This window comes from Saccostrea cucullata, unplaced genomic scaffold, assembly GCF_032062105.1.
Source record: "Saccostrea cucullata isolate Sc308-1 unplaced genomic scaffold, CSIRO_AGI_Scuc_v1 ctg9934, whole genome shotgun sequence".
Lineage (NCBI taxonomy): Eukaryota > Metazoa > Mollusca > Bivalvia > Ostreida > Ostreidae > Saccostrea > Saccostrea cuccullata.
This window is the reverse complement of record NW_026935854.1, coordinates 13,636-27,636: the sequence shown is the minus strand read 5'-3', so window position 1 is coordinate 27,636 and position 14,001 is coordinate 13,636. Positions and strand designations below refer to the sequence as shown.

Below are 14,001 nucleotides of genomic sequence, written 5' to 3'. Positions count from 1 at the left end.
GACGATTGCAAAGTTAAAGTCATCACATTTATCAAAGGTTTTGAATGTTAGACTACCATTAACATCTTTTTCAAGTAAAATATGAAACAGATGTGTCAGACTCTGTTGTATCTTTAATCTAACGCTCACTGGGATATATCGTGTCAACATAAGAATGGAAATACATGTAACATTGTCAATTGACAATATGTCGTCGATATATGTAAATGTTGCGTTGAAGCCCCCAGCAAGTGTTTTCTTCCTTTCACGAAACGGGGTATAAGATTTTGCACAAATTCTGCTTCATCAGAATAAAAAAAAATAATAACGGGACGCAATTGGTACACATGGGAATTCCAATCGACTGTTGGAAGATCCGGTCTCAAAAGACAATATACATATTGTCGATCAAAAACTCAAGCATCTTTTTGATGTCAACTTGAGAATATTTGTGTGTACAATCAGAATGCTTTTTGACAAAATAATTTTGCAAATGACCAATGACAGGGTAAGTAAATTTACGAGTTCCATTTTTTGTGAAACATATGGAGATAACAAACAGTATTTAAAATCAAAAGTCCACAAAATAATACAAAATAGGAACAGAGAAAACAAGGACCTCTAAAACATCAGAGTTGGGATCAGGTGCCATGGAGGAGTGAGCATCTCATTCTGACCGGTCACAATCGTCGTGTGCTCCTTGTCATTATCGGGAAATAACAACAAAATCTGTCGTCAATTCAGTGTATAAATAATGGACTAACAATTAGTATGAAAACCGTCAGTCAGCATTTGACTCAATTGATTAATTGTATTTGCTGACAAGGTCATTGTATCGACCATAGAATTTACGAAACGATGACTTTAGACGAGACTGCTGAAATTCTTAATTCATAAACTTGTCAAAAAGCAGCTGTCAATGATATCAAAAAGCCTGGACTATAGTATTGTTTATCGTGGGGAATAGATGTATATATAATTAAAAAAAAATAATCGTAAGTTTTTAAGCTGTTGATTTTAGTAAAATCCTTGTGATTTCAAATTTTCCAAAAATTTGAATAAAATACAATTCAAAATTAAAGTGAAGAGAGAGGTCAAAATAATATCATCGTTGCTCAGTAAGATGTGCATTTACACCAAATTTGCTTTGCAATTATGAATCTTACTCTATGAGTTGTTATCTAAATAGTACTTCTAGAACAATTTTTATCAGGAGAAACATACCTTAAGACCTAATGGTGATAACGAAGTTCACCATTGAACACCAGCCATGCCACAGGAGGTTAGCTGTACAGAAAGGAACTAAAACTCAGTCTAATGAAATGCTGTGCTTAAAAAGTTTAATTATTGGCGTAAGTAACTGAAAAAATAATTAGAACAGAATATAACGTTTTAGATAAGTATTTAAGGTAGAAGTTTGTGATGTGACCGCAGAAGAAATTTAAAGCATTTTACACGTAACTGTTTATCCGAAAAGAAATATTCACATGACTTTGTAATAAATCGGATGTTTTCTGTTTGTATAGAAAATGAGGGATTATTTTGACTATCAATAATATATATTATAATTTCTGAAAATTTAAGAGAAAGAAAAATCACAATAACAGATTTTTCAGCCTTGGGGGCTAATAAATATTTGCTTAATGGGAACATTAAAACGAATAATGCTCTTCTATAATTCTCGTATATCATTTATATTTTAGAATTGAAATGGATCCAATCAAAAGTGCCCAAGATATCATCCGATGCGACCTTTGTGAGGACGCTATAGTGCAGATGTACTGTGATATCTGTCAAGTTAACCTGTGTATTCCTTGTATCGGAAAACATATTTCCGATGACTATTCTAAACATAGAATAGTCCCTTTCCAGGAGAAGAAATCAACCTTGATTTATCCTAAGTGCACCACACATCAAACGAAAAGTTGTAAATTTCATTGTAAAGAATGCAATATTTCTGTATGTTCTATGTGTTCAATAATATCTGAAATTCACAAAGGACATTACCTTTCAACACTTTTGGATGTCTATAATGCAAAAAGAGAGGTTATCGTCAAAGATACCGACGAAATCGAAAACATAATTTCGCCAACATATGAAGAAGTAGCAAGAGACATAGAACATCAGATAGATAACTTAGATAAAGAATATGCTACACCTACCACAACTGTAACCAAACGCGGAGAAGACTGTCTCATGGTAATCAATGCTATTGTTGATAAAATGAAGGTAGAAATTGAAGAACAAAAAATCAAACATATCATCATTCTCAAAGAACATTTGCCTGAAATCAAATAAATACAACTCTGGATTGAGGAAACTTCGCTAAAATTGAATCTTATCAAAGAATCAAATGAAATGTCCTTGACCATGGAATACAATTCTAAAAATAAAGAATTCCGCCAACTTCCTCCAAAGGTTCAAGTTTCGCTGCCAACGTTCAGTCCAAAGATAATAATTACAGATCAGTTTTGCAAGATGTTTGGATTGCTGACACCCTTATACATTACAACAGAAGAAAATGGTTACAAACTAAAAAAGTCGAAATCAGAGACTATTACTAAAGAGTTGCTAGAGAAACCAGAGCTAATCACTACTATAAAAACTGGCTACGAAAATCTCCTAAGTGTTTCCTGTTTCGGTAACGAAGAAATCTGGACAAGGGCAAATAAGGACATTGATATGAAATGCTTTAATAATCACGGCTCAGTCTTGAAAAAAATCAAGACCAAATCAGGGGGACAGCCGAATGATATTGCATTGACAGATGATGGGGATCTCGTGTACGCTGATGGAAAGAATGGGACGGTTAATAAAGTCCGGAATGGGAAGATAGAAGAGATAATCAGACTACAAGACTGGACACCTTCAAATATCTGTGTCACCTCCTCTGGTGATCTCCTGGTTACCATGTTCCGTGATGATCGTACACAATCCAAAGTTGTCCGTTACTCAGGTTCCATAGAGAAACAAACAATTCAGTTTGATGATGAGGGTAGATCCCTGTATTCAGAAAATAACAGAATCAAATACATTACTGAGAACAGAAACCTGGATATCTGTGTGGCTGACAGTAAAGGTCATGCTGTAGTTGTAGTAAACCAAACCGGAAAACTCCGATTTAAATACACTGGACATCTGCCTATGCCAAAGTACAAACCATTTGAACCTCTTGGAATAGCAACAGACAGTCAGAATCAAATCCTGACAGCAGACTTCCTTGATAACTGTACACTGTATTCATATCCTAGACCAGGATGGACAATTCCTGCATTCTATAGATAGCTGTGACTTCAAGGGTCCACATGGTATACACGTGGATAAAAGAGATAATCTACTTGTTGCAGAATTTTATAGTGGTGCTGTTAAGAAAATCAAATATATGAAGTTAAAAAATAAAACACCATCCTCAAATATGCTATTTAATGTCAAGTAATTTAAACAAAATTTTATAATAAATCTTCAAAATGTTGTAATTTCTGTATTTTCAGAAGGAAATGTTTTTATTAAATATTTTTTATTTTTAAAATACCACTAGAGATTAAAATAGACTGAGACTAATTAGTATTACATGATCTAAAAGGTAATTAACCCCATTTAGAAAATTCATTTCATGTACATGACGTACATGCAAAGGATTTATAAATAAGTTGGAGCAGGATTGAAAGAAACGGATTCATCACTGTCATCAAAATGAACTACACTGTAATATGCACTTTAGTATAATGCACATTTTTCGTTCTTTTATGTTTTAGCACGGATTATTTAAATTCAAAATATGTTTACTCGAGTTTTATTACCCAGTGAATTTATCAGAATATCAGCGATGTAAATAACGATCCAGTATCCGAGGACATACAGTAAAATTAGAATTAAGTGATATATTTTAATACTGCCAAATAGGTGTATAAAGTATATAATCACGATTGACTAACCACCAGTAAAATAAATCCCATCAATCACAAATATTTACCTAAGAAAAACATTGATTTTTTTTCCACAACATCAAGCATTAACATAGGACAAATCTTTGTCTATATTTGACCTGAATTCCAAAATGGAGAATATTATTCTAACCAGGATTTATTTTTTACAAAATGTAGGCATTTATGCAAGTGTCACTACAGTACAGTGTATTAACATTTGCTATATACAGGTACCTTTATCGTATGCAAAAATAAATCATTGGAGATTCGTTTATCCCATTTTTTTTTAAATCACTTTCAATGTTTTACATTGATTTTACATATGAATCTATTCCTGTTAACTTCGTCACTCTCTTGCATAGCCTATCCTGACTTCAATTGTGAAACTGTACTTTTTAATTATTTAACAAAATTGTAACTAGAAAAAAAATTTTAAATTACTTTGCATAATCAACTTTTGTCCTTTCTGCACTCACAAAATCTACTATTTCTGGCATTGAAAATTTAACGAGAAAGAAAAATATTTTTAAGTCCTGAACTTCTGCTGAATTTAAGCAGATTGATTGTCTGCTTAAGTTGTCCTATCTTCAGAAAAGAAAAACAAAAGTGATGGCCTATGATGTAAACTTTTAGATATCTAGATACCACTGATAAGCTGTTAATTTTATGTTTAATTTGAATCAATTTTTTCCTGGACTTTCAGAATATATTTTCTATATTTGTCTCAATCTAATGAAAGAATTCATGAGAAATAATTAAATAGATATTCAAGTACCTACGACGCCGCTGGAGGGCCAGGTAAAAAATATTTTGATTTGTTCGGACAAATTAGAAATTCGTTCGGACGAATTAGTTATTTGTTCGGACGAATTAGATATTCGTTCGGTCAAATTAGAAATTCGCTCGGACAAATTAGTTATTTGTACGGACGAATTAGAAATTCGTTCGGACGAATTAGTTATTCGTTCGGACAAATTAGAGAAAATGTGAACAACTGTCAGGACATCGCGATTAATGTGCGATTTGCATCAAGATGGTTCATTTTATTTTGATTCTTTGCAAAATAACTTTAATGAACAACAATCAATAAATATTTTGAAGATAAGTTGTTTTAATGTTGATCTCTTTCTTATAATTTTTATGTACATATTCACTACCCTGCAATTTATTAATTATGACATGTAAATGATTTTTGAAATACATTTCTGATACATATGTCGCCGATATGTGGCTGAAATATTGCCGATTCGGTGTAAAACATTCAATTAATCAATCTGGTACATATGCGGTGTTAAAAATGAAAAAAGGTCCTCATTGAGTTTTTAATTAAATATTCCTGTTTGTGAATTAAGAAAACTTCACAAAAATGAACCTGTTCGTATTGATCTCAGATTGTTCCTATGACTCGAGAGCCGGTGAATTAAGATGTCAACCGGTCAATCTGGTATATTCCCTAGTCCATTGATTTACAGAGCATAATTGTAGCCCCCTCCCCTTATTGGAGAGGTACATGTAGTCGAACAAACTATTTCATTTCACTTTCAGCATGTCTTAATTTTGTGTATACGCTTTTACAGTTGAATACCAGTTCGAAGGTTTGATAGGCCAATGACTCACTAGAAAGGGGAATTATGAAACCAACCCCTTTTATGGGGAAAATAAATCATGAATGAATGAATATCAAAATATTTTCAATTAAGTAACAACCCCCCCCCCTCCTCTATTTAAAAACGATCGATTGTCTTAATCGTTGAGAAGCTTAACTTGCATTAAATTATGATGTGTTTTTAATTTTTACTGCACTTTCTAGGAACGTACAGTCATGTATTAATCTATTTTTTTTTTAATCTTTTTCCCGAAAAGGGGCTTGTCTTTAATTTGGTCAATATTATACCTGTATGTTTTAATTCATGCGCTTTTCTGATATTTAAAAATAAAATAAAATTTATATAGATACTTAATAATAGTTTTTAACGATCTTAGAAAGAATCCATTGGAGATGGACTTATGAGATCCTTTATCACAAAATACTTAAATGTGGGAACAGCGGTATAGAAGCAAAACTACACATGTTCTAGCTAGTAATATATATAAGCCCCACCTTAAAAAAAATTAAGACCCATCGAATGAGAGGCTTCATATTTTGATTCCGAAGTTTTTTTAATATAATACAATACAGCCACGTAGCAGCGTTTTTGAAAGTGGGGGGGGGGGCTGAGAAAAAAAATACTTACCTGAAAAGTTGACAAGCAAAAAAAAAAAAAAGGGACACAGGAAAAGTTGCCCAAAGTTGACAGTCGTATTTCGTTGGGGGGGGGGCTTAATTTTTCAATGCCAATTTTTTCCCGTACCAATTGCCTGCAATATGAATAAAACCTTAAGGAGTGGAACTCATCTTTTCAAAGAAGCGGTAACTGACCACTGGCACCCCAGTGTTACCAATTTAACACCACCAGCAAAAGTTTGTCTGATAGAACCAGATGATGTTTATTTATGACAAATCTTATGAGTGTGTCAGGGATGGGAGTGAAAAGATGTTTGATAAGAAGTAACTGACCCTTTGAATTTACTCGTGGGCTCTCAGATAATATGCTTTCAGAATTGCAGACTTTAGGCCTATAATATATACCGGTATAGAACCATTATTTCCGAATATTTACAATCAAGATACCCGACTTTAATAGCACATGTCTAGTTGCAACGTGTGTATGTCATGGTCCAAAGAGCTATTTATGTATTAAAAAAGAATGAATCCTCATGAATAGACAATTGAATTGTATATCTTCTTTACAAGATAATTTGTGCAAACATCTAATTTGTCCGAACAAATATCTAATCCGTCCGAACAAATAACTAATTTGTCCGAACGAATTTCTAATTTGTCCGAACAAATATCTAATTTGTCCGAACAAATAACTTATTTGTCCGAACAAATTTCTAATTCATCCGAACGAATTTCTAATTTGTCCGAACGAATACCTAATTCGTCCGAACGAATTTCTAACTCGTCTGAACGAATATCTAATTTGTCCGAACAAATATCTAATTCGTCCGAACAAATAACTAATTCGTCCAAACGAATTTCTAATTTGTCCGAACGATGATCTAATTCGTCCGAACGAATTTCTTATTTGTCCGAACAAATAAAAATATCTTTTTTACCTGGCCCTCCAGCGGCGCCGTAAGAACCAGCATAAAAACATGGGGGAAAAAACAGCTCTGTGTGCAATCAACACTGAAAGATAAGAATCTCGACTGTACAGTACTGTATGAATTTAAAAAGTGAAAGCATGATCATTTTTGTCTTTAAATAACCTTGAAATATAGTTCCTTGCTTAATCCTATTTGAATGACATTAAATTGGTTTTTTCATTGGATATACTTTACTTTGCATTGCAGAATCCAGATTTAATGTTAGAACTTAAAATAATACAGAAGGTCCAGACCAAAATATGCACTAAGCTAAGGATCGAACCTCCTTAATTTCACATATGTGCCATGAGCACGGTAAAGATATCGGGGATTTATTGGAAAGATATCAACATTTAATTTATGAAGCATTTTATGAACCTATAATTTACGACATTTTTATTATGTCTTTTGGCGTGGTCTTTGCAAAGGTGTTCTATTACAACAAAACATTTCTTTGAAGTTTTACAAAGGGGAGGGGGTTCTCGGGAAATCAAAGGGATTGAAGGCAATCTTATCAAATGTAAAAATTCCAGGTGTAGAATAAATATTGCCATTGCAACATTAAATTTTATATATGTTATCTTTGATATTGGCAAAATATTAAGATTTTTTGGGATTTAAACATCAAAATGTGACTAGGACCACTTTTTGAACATCCATACATATTTCTTTCTAAACTCTATTGCATTTTTTTTTTGCTCCTTCTCTGCTGTTAATATTTTAATGACAAAAGGAAAGAATGGTGATAGTACAGTTACTGAAATGTACTTTATATCTTTATTTCATGTAGACACGTAATTCAGTGTAGGAATACACCAGACAAAATAGTGCACCTTTGCATTCAACCCGAGGCCGCATTGAAGATAACACGGCAAGTTTGTTGATTTATATTTCAGAAACAAAACAAATTTTCTTTGACTCGGTTCTTTCATGTTGAAAATGATTTAGGATGTAAGTAGCTTTATTCAAATAACATTGTAAGGGATTGGAAATTTAAATTTAGACGAATAATTAAGATAAATGTAGGAGGGATGTAAATTCCTATATATCTCAAATAAAATTATTGACTTCTTAGCAAGTGTGTTAATTCAAAAATAGAAGTCATGTTATAAATTTCTACAATATTATATTTTAGTTTGTTAGAGGAATGGAGCATTATTTCAATAATTAAATATATCATCAATTATTCCTTTGTTCGAAAAAAAACACAAAATTTATTTTTTGTCAAACTGAAAGGCAGAGATTTTAAGCACCGCCTTCAAAAATACCTGGTCTGGGTAGCCCTGTCAATCAAGTGCATGAAGGTCCATCATTGGAAGCTGGAACTTGATTGACACTTACTTACTGGTCTCAGTGTATACCCTGAACACCTTGCTTGGGACTCGTGGTGACCTTCTAATTAACATTTGATCCTTTGATGTTTACTGGGTGAACATAGTATATAGAAACTGTATAACTATGAAATTTTTAGATTATATATGAATTAAATATACTCTTAGTATTTGAAAGGATTATAATATAATATGCATTAAAAAAATAACCTTGGGTACATAAAACTTTTTTTCCAAATGAAATTTCGATTTTTAATTTTTATATGCTAAATGGTAAACCTTAAGTGAAAATGTTATTAAGTTCAGAGAAGCGCTGTGTGAAGTACTAGCAATTAAATTTTAAAACAAGAGGCCCAGGGGCCACATCGCTCACCTGAGCAATTGGCTAGGAAAAAACACAGATCAGATTAGAACTGAAAGTAAACGGGGGGGGGGGGCGCTTGAATTTTACATCCCCCCAGGGGGTCATGATTTGAACAAACTTGAATCTACACTACCTTAGGATGATTCCCTATAAATATAACGAAGCCTGGCTTTGAAGTACTTGAAAAGAAGATTCTAAAAGGTTTCCCTATATGTTCCTATGTAAAACTTTGATCTGCCATTTTGGCCCCACCCTACCCCCCTGGGGTCATGATTTAACCAAATTTTAATCTACACTTTCTGAGATTGATTCCACATGAGTTTAATCTTTCCTGGCCCAGTGGTACTTGAGAAGAAGATATTTAAAGATTTTTCCTATATACAGTGGCTGGAACGTTATTGTTGACAACGTACACGAACGATCACGTTACACGCACGATTCCGCACGATTAACGCACGATTAAACCTGATACACGAACGATCCTTCACGTTCACGATTCTACACGTTACACGATCTTACACGATTGCTAACGCAAACGCACGATTCTTCACGCAAAATAGTTCAAATTATTAAGGAATCGATATTTCCAAAACGAAATATGGCTTTATATTGATTTTAGGTTCAAAGAATTATCAATAAATATATTATATATATCATCGACTTTATTAAAAAAAAAAAAAAAAAAACGGAAATGGGTATTTCTGGTACTACATGTTTTTACATGTTTTTTTTTATTATTTTAGATAATAAATAATTATTTAGATAATTCTCCGACATAAGAAAAAGTTTTTTTTTTGTTCTATCAGAAGATAGTAGTGGGTGGACCGTAAAGTTTGATTAAATTGGATTTCATAATATGTAGAATGGGGGATTCGATTGGGAAAAAAAATGGCAGCATGGAATGACTTAACTTAAAAGTTATATCTATATGTTTTCATTACTTCAAAATGTTTATGAATCTCTAAAACATGAAGAACGATATTGCAAATTATTGTTTTACTTTAAAAACTAATTAAAAGTAAGCTACAGAGATAAACACTGTTAAAAAAAACCCCGAAAATCATGTGCGTGACGTGCATGTACATTCGCCGACTAAACCTTTATGTAAGGTTTGAAAAATATTTATTAATTTGTAAAAATATTTCTTTAAGATAATTTGAAAATTAAAAAAAAATCTTACCACAATTAGCAGCAAACAAGAATGAAATTCAGAAAAGTATAGTAAAATATCTTAGTACGCTATTTGACGAAAACATAATATTGTACGACTTACTATATTGCTTGTTTACAAGCGATAGTTAGTTCGTTCCGCATTCAATTATGTAAACTGCGCTTCATTCCTTTTATTTGGATTAAAAAATAAAATATAATTTAAACGAAATACTTGTTTCACAGATAACATTCCGATAAAAACTTACAAAACAAAATTTACACGTTTCTAAACGCACGTTCACGCACGATTAAAACCGCAAACGATTGAGTCTGTTACACGCACGATCTCGCACGTTACACGAACGATCACGCACGATGAACGAACGATTCTACACGATTGGTTTGTCAACAATAACGTTCCAGCCACTGTATTCCTTTGTAAAACTTTGATCGGCCATTTTGGCCCAACCCTACCCCCGGGGGTCATGATTTGAACAAACTTGAATCTACACTACCTGAGGATGATCCCACATGAGTTTAATCTTTCCTTGCCTAGTGTTTGTTGTTGAGAAGATTTTTCAAGATTTTTCCTATATATACCTATGTAAATCTTTGGTCAGCCATTTTGGCCCCACCCTAGCCCTGGGGGTCAAAATGTGAACAAAATTTAATCTACACTACCTGAGGATGATCCCACATGAGTTTCATCTTTCCTGATCCAGTAGTTCTTGAGAAAAAGATTTTTAAACCTATTTTCTATATATTCCTTTGTAAAACTTTGGTCGGCCATTTTGGCCCTATCCTAGCCCCGGGGGTCATGATTTGAACAAACTTGAATCTACACTACCTGAGGATGATTCCACATGAGTTTCATCTTTCCTGGCCCAGTGGTTCTTGAGAAGAAGATGAAAATGTGAAAAGTTTACGACGACAACAACGACAACGACAACAACGCCGACAGACAACGGACAAATTTTGATCAGAAAAGCTCACTTGAGCCTTCGGCTCAGGTGAGCTAATAATGTTTCTAATCATGGGTCACTTAATATGATTTCCTTTTTTAATCAAATAAGAATTTACAAGCAATCTTTTTAAAACATATCATGGTGACAAAGCTTTATCAAGGTTATGATAAATCTGGATTTTTTTTAGTAAAATGTAGTTAACACGGCTCTTAAAGTCTTTTTTCATTTAAAAGATGGGATCCTTGGGATGAATGAATTAAGTCTAATTTGGTTGTTACAGGAGTTTTTTTTTTAATTTACAGATCCACTAACATCTAAAACTATCTTTGTTTTAATATTTGAATGTAGAGTGTGATATCATAATAATTTTTTTTCAAATGGGTAGGGGTGTTTTCAAACAGTCAAAATAAATCAATATATGATTGAAAAACCCTTTTACTACAAATTTTCAAATTGTCTCAAAATCCTAAACACAGGTAAAGCTTTACACCTGGGGTATTTTACTGTGTATTAAATCACTTCCTGTGTATAGGGATTAGGAGACAGATGGCCACAGGTAGACTGCTAGCCCCCAAGGCATTCACACCTGTACAAAATAAGCCCCTCCCTCACCTGGAATTTACCACCCGGTAAAAAATCTCTGCCTTGAAGTAACTAATACATGTTATCAATATTTGCCAAACCAATATATTTTATTTTCATAGTCTGTTTATATTATTTTCATTTTAAAACCCAGTTCCAAATTAGATTCTTCATAGAACTGTCTATTCATTTATATTTCAGATTCAACATGAATCCCAGCAAAAATGCCCAAGATGTCATTCGATGTGACCTTTGTGAGGAGGCTATAGTGCAGATGTACTGTAATTTCTGTCAAATTAACCTGTGTATTCCTTGTATAGGAAAGTATATTTGTGATGACTATGATAAACATAAAGTAGTCCCAGTCCAGCAGAGGAAATCAACTTTGATTTATCCTAAATGTACATTACATCAAACGAAAAGATGTAAATTTCATTGTAAAGAATGCGATATTTCTGTATGCTCTTTGTGTTGTATAATATCTTATACACACAAGGGACATAAAATTTCAACTCTTTCTGATATTTATAATGCAAAGAAAGGAGTAATAAGAAAAGATACTAACGAATTAGAAAACTTAATTTTCCTAACATATGAAGAAGTAGAAACAGACATAGAAACTCAGAAAGCTAACTTGGATGGAGAATATGAGAAACAAACAAAAGGGGTGACCAAACACGGAGAAAACTGTCACAGAGTTATCAATGACATCGTTGATGAAATGAAGACAGAAATTGAAGAACAAAAAATCAAACATATCAGCTTTCTGCAAAACTCTTTAGATGGAATCAAACAAATAAAAGATAAGATTGAAGGCACGTTGCTGGAATTAGGTAGAATGGAAGAATCCAATGAAGTGTCCGTGATCATGGAATATATTCCCCAAACCAATGAATTCTGCGAACCTCCTCCCAAAATTCTAGTATCAACGCCAACCTTCAGTGCAAAGGCAATAGAAAAAGATTAGTTTAGAAAGTTGTTTGGATCACTGACACCTTTATCCAACAAAACAGAAGAAAAATCCAGAATTAAACACCAGAAAACTGCAGGAAGAACCAGAACTTATCACCGTTATAGATAGTGGGTATGAAAATCTCCTCAGTGTAACCTGTTTCGGTGAAGAAGAAATCTTGACAAGAGGAAGAAGTGTCAGTTATATGAAATGCTTAAATATTCGTGGATCACTTGTGAAGACAATCAAGACAAAATCAGTGGGGACACCATATGATATAGCAGTTACATGCGATGGGAATCTAGTGTATTCTGACTGGATAACAAAAACTTAAATAAAGTAAGGAATGGACAGACAGAGGAGATGGTACGACTACAGGACTGGATACCTTCAAATCTCTGTGTCACCTCTTCTAGTGATCTCCTGATTACCATGTATAATGATGCCGAAACTCAATCCAAAGTCGTCCGCTTTTGGGGCTCCACAAAGAAACAAACAGTCGAATTTGATGATGAGAATATCTATATTCAGGTAATAACAAAATTAAATACATTTCTGAAAACAATAACCTGGACATATGTGTAGCGGACTGGGAAGCTTGTTTTTTAGAGGTGGTTAAACATTGTGAAAAACTCCGATTTCGGCACACTGGAAATCCTTCATTTTAAAAGACCATGCCATTTTATCCTTTTGGAATAACCAATGACAGTGAGAGTCATCCGTTATATAGATAACTGTGACCTGAAGGATCCACATGGTATATATGTGGATAAAAGGGACAATCTATTTGTTGCGGAGTATTATAGCGGTAAAGTTAGGGTAATCAAATATATGAAGTGATTAAAAAATAAAATACCGTTTTGAAAATGCTATTTAATATTGTTTCTAAGCAAACCATTATACGTTTTTCCAAATTGACTTTGCTCGATTCCACGATTCACAAAAATAATTTGTTCGCCATATTCAATTATGCACTTGCTATATCTGAGGTCCCCTATATAAAGCTGCTTACTAAGTCACTGTTCAGTGTCATCAATTGTCACCAGTGTAGATTGACGTATGCTATACATCATTCGTAGCGACAAAAAATAACGGTGAACTTCTTATGCAAGAGAGTAAGAAACCAAAAATACTAACAACAGTTGCACAGTTCTATGCATTATACAAACAACCACGACACTGCATAAAATTGTAAACAAAGGGTTTGTTAAAAAAAAAAACAGCACGAACACGGGTCACCATTAGACGCCGATACGTATACCAGTGGCAATAAAGCAATGCACAGTATGTACCCCAGTTCTGATATTATAGATAGTTTTATTAAAAATGGCGTTTGCTTATTTACGATTCGCGTTCAGCTTTAACTTGTTCTAAATTTTACTAGATAATATAAACCAAACATATGGTATAATATACTTTAAAATGTGAAAGAATTCATAAGTTGAAGTGGGGTTTAAAAATGGTCCTTCATTGTCAGCAGAATCCTTTTTATTGCTAATTTACATGTTTAGATACAAGGAAAAGAACAGCAGTGTGATGCGTATTCATTTTTCTTTCT

General features: G+C 33.2%; 1 pseudogene; it reads left to right on the top strand.

The window, feature by feature from the left end:
* The first annotated feature begins 2,337 nt into the window (after positions 1-2,337).
* LOC134243962 (uncharacterized) lies at positions 2,338-12,458 on the top strand (annotated as a pseudogene).
* The last annotated feature ends 1,543 nt before the right edge of the window (positions 12,459-14,001 follow it).